This window comes from Nannospalax galili, unplaced genomic scaffold, assembly GCF_000622305.1.
Source record: "Nannospalax galili isolate Female #2095 unplaced genomic scaffold, S.galili_v1.0 scaffold17, whole genome shotgun sequence".
Lineage (NCBI taxonomy): Eukaryota > Metazoa > Chordata > Mammalia > Rodentia > Spalacidae > Nannospalax > Nannospalax galili.
This window is the reverse complement of record NW_008342276.1, coordinates 8,976,301-8,983,353: the sequence shown is the minus strand read 5'-3', so window position 1 is coordinate 8,983,353 and position 7,053 is coordinate 8,976,301.

Here is a 7,053-nt window from a genome sequence, read left to right as displayed (position 1 = left end):
GGGGAAGAGTCCCCACAGAAGGGAAAGGGTATTCTAGGCAGAAGAATATGGAAAAAGGTCAAGGGCTGAGGCAGAATTTGCTCCTAGACTCCTCTAAACTTCCTGCCTAGACAAGAAGTGGTTCTGTCATGCCGGACTGGGGTCACATATGTAATTGAAAACAATCGATAGCAACTAAAGAGCAAAAGGAAAAAATCTACCTCCTGAGACAAATTCTCTTTCTAACAGGGAGGTGGTAAGAGAGGTGAGTGGCAGAGGGTTCTGCCAGTGACAGAAAAAGTATTCACTGCATTTTAAGGAGTGGATAACACCCATCGGGACCCATCTAGCCTTTTTTTTTAAAAAAAAAAAAAAAAAAGCAAAATCCTTCTCTTATAAAAGTAGGACTGAGAGACTGAATCTCCCAAAATAATTGTTTTTAGCTCTTTGTTTCCCTTTGTGAGTTTGAAAGGGAACAAATGCGTCTTCCTTGGACCTGATTTTGTCTGTGGTAGACATACCCTGCCCCCCACCCAGCATGGGTCACTGAGAAGAACATTTTAATCAGACCACCACCATTTCACAATTTGAAAAGATAAAACACATGTGAGCGTGGACTTGTAAAAGCCGTTCTTTATGAAATAGACTAGGTCAGGAGCTTGTTGAGTCTCCCAGGAGTCACCAAATGAAAAAGCGGAAAAGACCACCCCACCAAACCATAACCAGGAGGGTGATTTGAGAGAGGTGATTCTACCTCAAAATAGCTCCTCTCCAAGCTTAGCATGGGCATAAAAATTGCCTTAGAAAAAAGCATTGTTTCCTCTCAGTGTCTTCTAAGGTGACCTGTCTGCACAGCAGCTATGTCCCCCCTCCTCTCCTCATAGCACCCTGATTTCTAGGGGTCCTCATTCTGGTTATGGGGGGGGGGTCAGGCCAAGCTCAGCTCCAGAAGCTGAATCAGGGCTGGTCCCCTTCCCAGGCTTGCTTTAACATGAGCATATGATGTCATTCTGGCACTAATAGCAAGGCTACTGGTGAGAGGGTAGCATACAGGAAGACCTCTTAACTTGTGGAGAGACAAAAAAAGAATGATTCATTTCTGCCTCTGCCATTGGTGTGTATGGATGCAATTTTTGAAACTAGGGGCCCGGATAGGAGTTAGATTGAGTGACCACAGGGTGGAAAGCCAAAAGATACAGGAAACCTGGGTCCATGATGACAAGGTGAAACCACAAAATTGATCAACTGTGATGGTTCATCTTGATGTCAACTTGGTTGGATCTGAAATCAACCAAGCAACATGCCTCTGGGGAGGTCTATGCAGGCAATTCCAGGAAGGACAAACTGAGGGGAGAAGATCCTCCCCCAGCATAGACAGCACCTTCTGGCAGCACCCCACCCCAAACATAAAAGAGACTTGAGGGGAAAGCAGTGCTACTTTTGCCTGCTCACCATTGCTTCTTGCTAGCGGATGCATCTACTCCATTGTTCTTGCTGCTGCTACTGCCGCTGCTGCTGAGCTGCCATTGTTTACAAATATCAGACTCCAGCTTCTTTGGTCTTCTGATGTGAACTGAAAACCAGTGGCTCTCCAGGAATCCTCCAGGCCTCAGCCCACATTGGGATTGCTGAGGCATCCAGCCTTATAAACTAAGAAGATACTGGGTTCTCAGTCTCTCAGCATGCAGGTGGCCATTTTGGACTACACAGCCCTAATGGATAAGCCAAAGTAATAAATGCCCTTTGTAATGTGTATTTTTTGTCAGCTATGGTATATACCAACATAGAAATGTCCCTACTTCTGGAATTTTTTTATATAAGGAGTTTTATTTTCTAAAATATTTTAAATTGAGTTTTCTGTTAGTTATAGTCAAAAGAAATCCTGGGGAATGGGGAGGTGGTAAAGTGCTTGCCATATAATCCTGAGGACCTGAGTTTGAATCTCCAGAACCCATGCAAAATCTTAATACACATCTGTAATCCTGGTGCTCCTTTAACAAGATGGGAGGCAGAAACGGGAGAATCCCATGGAGCTCATGGGCCAGCTAGCCTGCAGTGTGCTGCAGTGAACCACAAAAGAGGTCTGTCTCAAGGTGGAAGGCAAGGACTGACACCCTAAGCTGTCCTGATCTTCACACTTGTACCATGGCAAGTATACACCCATACACAAAAATGTACACATTCACACATACCTGTACATACATCATACATGCAAAAAAAATAAAATTTTAAAAATAACTACTGGTGTACACCTTTAGTCCCATCACTTGGGAGGCAGAGGCAGGCAGATCTCTGTGAGTTCAAGACCAGCCTAGTCTACATAGTGAGTTCCAGGACAGATGGGGCTACAGGGAGACCATGTCTCAAAAAGACAAAAAAAAAGACTACTGATATGGAATTGCTATGTCTTCATGACCTTGGTATTTATCCCTAAATACAACTGCAGTCTGGATTCTGCATGTGCCAAACACCTGTAAAATCACCCTACAATTCCCAGTGGCTTCATACACATGAGATTTGTTGACAGTTCTTCAGACTTTCTTAACCTCTCATGTTGGACTCTTGCTCGCTGCCTCCTTCTAGAAACTCTCTACTTCTCAATCTTCAAGGCACTAAAGTCTCCTAGCTCTCCTAGCCTGTGCAACACAGCATCTTCCTCCAGCTGTACATGTACAGAGGCCCACAAGCTGTGTCTGGCCAGCAGACTTGCTTTGTTTGGCACACAAAGGATACATTTTTTAAATCCATTGCTAATATTACAAACAGAAAATTCACACAAACGTAGGATTTCCAGCTTGAAGAATGAACAATTCTGGTCTGGAATTCCACATGGGGTCAGTGAGTTGAGACTTGGGAAAAACTGTCCCTTAAGACAAGATGGACCCAAATGGCTTCACACTTTACCAGCTCTTTCTTCAAGTTATATGACCTGCAGGCTCCTTAATCTACCATGTATTGTTGGGATCCTTGGGTTGATAGGAAGTCAAGGGCAGCCTGAACACCCTGGCACTCCCCATTTGCCACTGTGACTATCTTTCAGTTCCCACAGCATGTCCATTTAATGTGGCTTTCAATACTTCCTTTAGTGCTAAGCACGCTTTTAAAAAAATTTTGCTTATTATTTTTATTTTATGTGTATGAGTGTATTGCCTGCATGTAGGTAGGTGCACCTGTGTCATGTAATGCCCATGGAGGTCAGAAGAAAGTGTTGGATCCCCTGGAACTAGAATTACAGATGATTATTGGCCACCATGTGGGTGCTGGGAATCGAACCTGGGTCCTCTGCAAGAGTAGCCAGTGCTCTTAACTGGTGAGTCATCTCTCCAGCCCAGTGTCAACCACTCTTATTGCTCCCTCGTAAGCTTTTACTTTCTGCAGCTGTGAAACTAAAGAACCACCTGGAACTCTGTGTGTGCTTTTAAATTTCCTCTCATGTGTCTTGAGAGCTGTGTAGTTCCTCAGAGTACGTATCCCACCTGTCTCCTCCCAGCTTCATCCTTTGTGGCACCTGGGCAATTCACAGACAATCTCTGTGTGTAACCAGTCGTGAAACTCTGTAATAGTCTCTGTTGCTAAAGAAGCTTCTTCGATGGGTAGTGACTGGGATACTTGTCTGTAAATACAAGGATCCATATTTTGCACATAGTAAGAAATTACATTTATCTTGGTATGTTACAGACGTGAGGTTTCCCCTAAGAACTAAAACCTCTCCAGCCATGTGTATTTGGCTATGTTTACAGTACCACATGTGAGTTTCCTCCCACTGAGTGGACTTTAAGTCCAATTAGGTAGCTGTTGATTACCCCCCAAGATAAAGTACCACTACTACACCCACGTCATTTGCTGTGCCAGTCATTGATGCAGTTATTAGACCTTGAAGCTGGGGTTGGACCATCAAAGCTATGAAAGCTAACCCTTGGGGGAGGTGGCTTCTAGGTCAGTTCCAGCTCCACATAAAATATTTTTAAACTGTTGGAATGGTGCCAAAACTTAAAAAGTGGGAAGAAGTTTACATCATTAACAAAGCTGTGAATTCATAACCACAACCCAGAAATTCTTTGCCTAAGATCTACCACAGAGGGACTGTAGCATGCACGCACCCTAAAACAGACTGTAATGTTTACAGTAGTATTGTTCATAATAGTCTCGAGCTGATAAGAACCTGTTAGATCATGGGTCTGTCCCTTTAAGATGCTGGTCTCTAAGCAGTCAGATCCAACAGTCTAAGGAAATCTGGACACATTCCTCTATAGTTCTCTTTCCTGGAAAGAAACTTAAGAAGTCATGCAGTACTGTGGTTTCATAACCCCTAATCTTATGGTCCTAACCTAGTACCTGGGTCCTCTATGTTCTTTGTCACACAGAACCAATAGGGCACAGGTAGATGATAGACACAGGATAGATAGATGATAGATAGATAGATAGATAGATAGATAGATAGATCTTTTCACAGCAGGCCTTGGAATTCTGATCCTGTAGGTAGGTAGATAGATGATAGAAAGATGATAGATAGATGGATAGATAGATAGATGATTGATAGATAGATGATAGATAGAGAGATAGATGATAGATAGATAGATAGATAGAGAGATAGATACAGACAGACAGACAGGAGATAGAGAGATAGATGATAGATAGATAGATAGAGAGATAGAGAGATAGATACAGACAGACAGACAGGCAGACAGACATTGCTGACATGTTTTGGGGAGCTGTTGAAGACCCACGATGTGCCATCTGCAAGCTGGAATTCAGGAAAACCAATGATGTCATCTAAACCAAGTCTTAACCCAGGGAACCAATGGTGTAGGTCCAAGAGCCTAGAAACCAGGATCACTGATATACAAGAGTAAGAGACCATAGAGGTCTCATCTTGAGAAGACAGACAATGCTAATATTCCAGAAATGCCATCACAGACACACCCAGAAATCATGTTTTACCAGCTACCTGGAATCCCATAGCCAAAACAAGTTGACACCCACATTTACCCAACATAGTCTTCTTAAAAACTGTGATCCTCAAGCTTAAGTAGGTAAAGCAAGAACTTGTGCTCAGATCCCCAGCACCCACATAGCCAGGCATGCCATTACATGCCTATTAACTGCAGCCCTGGAGGGGGAAGGCAAAACCAGGAGGATTGCTGGGGCTTGCTGACCAGCTAGCCTAGACAAAGTGGCAAGTATCAGGTCCAGTGAGAGATGCAGTATGAAATAATAAGGTGGTAGCCAGACGTGGTGGCACATGCCTTTAGTGCCAGCACTTGGGAGATGGAGGCAGGCAGATCTCTGTGAGATCAAGACCAGCCTGGTATGCACATATAGCCATGTGTTGTATGTCCCAAAATAGAATAGGAAAATTGGAAAGATGGAATTTTGTTTGTTAAAAGTGGGGGAGAGAGAGACAGGAAGAAAGAGAGACAGCAGGTAGATGAGAGCTAACCATAGGTCCTAAGCTGGTCAAAGACAGAAATGAAGACGGTTGCAAACTTTGCATTCAGTACTATGAACAACATCTTCAACTCAACTGTAATTATTCTTCTTGTTTTAAAACTATGCTAATAGAATTTACCCCAAGACTTAGCATTGTTATATGCTTTTAAATTTTACTTTTTAAATGTCTACAAAGATATGAAAGCCCTTGGGGAAACTGGGCTGTTTAAATATTTCCTAATAAGCTTCTGTTTTTAAGACAGGACAACTGATGAGAGGCAAGAAGGCCTGGGAACCATGGCCTGTGCCATTTTCACCCAAGGAAGGGGACATTACAGAGGAGTCATGGGCTCTACCACTTCCCAACATGGTCAGACACAAGAGACAGATCTAGCTACTAACCCCATCCCCATCACCAAAAGACTTTGGCCAGAAATCTCAGCTCTGTTAACTTAGTCTTCTCATCCATATAAAAGTGATAACAATAGTATTTATCTCCTAGATTTCCATATGGAGAAAGTGAGAAAATTCATATAAAGTGCTTAACAAGGTGTCAGGCACATAATAATAAAAAAATAACTGTAGTCCCCCCCAACCAACAAGTCCAAGGAAGGTACCCCATGTCTAAGTCTGGAATTTTTGATAGTCTGTGTTCTCCTGGAGGAGTACTGCTCACCAGAACTTGAGGGTAAGACCCTATTGCTGATGACACCACATTCTTTGGCCACAGGACTTGAAGAACTCAAGCTGGCACTAAACTGGAAGCCTCCTCCCTGAGAGCTGATTTCCCTAGTGTCACAAGATGTTAGGCAGGTTGCCAGGACAAAAAAAAAAAGGTACCAACAGTCTTACCCAATTGCAAATCCTTCAAATTACAATAATAACTTATCCAGCAAGATATGCCCATTGGTGCAATAATGACACAAATGTCTTGTGGCGGGGGCCGGGGGGGATAATCAACAGCCACCTGATTGAATTTAAAGCCCATTTAACAACAGGGAACTCATGCCTAGTGCTGTAAAGTTGGCCAAGAATCCATGACTTGAGAAGTCACAGGCCCTAGGGAAGAACCTAATACTATTATTTTGCTAAATTGAGATAGTACCCAACAATCTTCCAAATGCTTATCCTTATGCACATAAATTAATGCATCTCTCAGCCCTATTCTTTTGCAGTGAATGGAGGTTAACACAGAGAACCACAAATGATCAAATAGTAGAGATTAAGTGATTGTGTAGTGCTCATTTTCAGTGAGACATTGATATCATACCCCCTTTCTCCAAGAGTTAGGGAACATCATGGAAGAGGGGGTAGAAAGACTGTAGGAGCCAGAGGTCAGAGAGGACTGCTGTGAAATCGTGTCATATGGACATGACAGGCAATTGCACTCATGAACTCTCAACAGCTGTGGTTGCCTGCACAAGATCAACCTAGTCAGTATTTCAGCATGAACTTGAGGCACTCACAAGGCCACTCCTAGTTGAAGAACTACAGGCAGTTGATGGCTGCTGGAGGCAGGGAAAAGAAAGTCAGCTTTCTTCCCTGGTGGGACCCTTGACAGGTTGCCTATCCTGCAGTTGAGAGCCCTATTCCCAGCTGCATGCAGGCAATACTAACTGGACTCAGTAGGAAAAAAAAAAATAT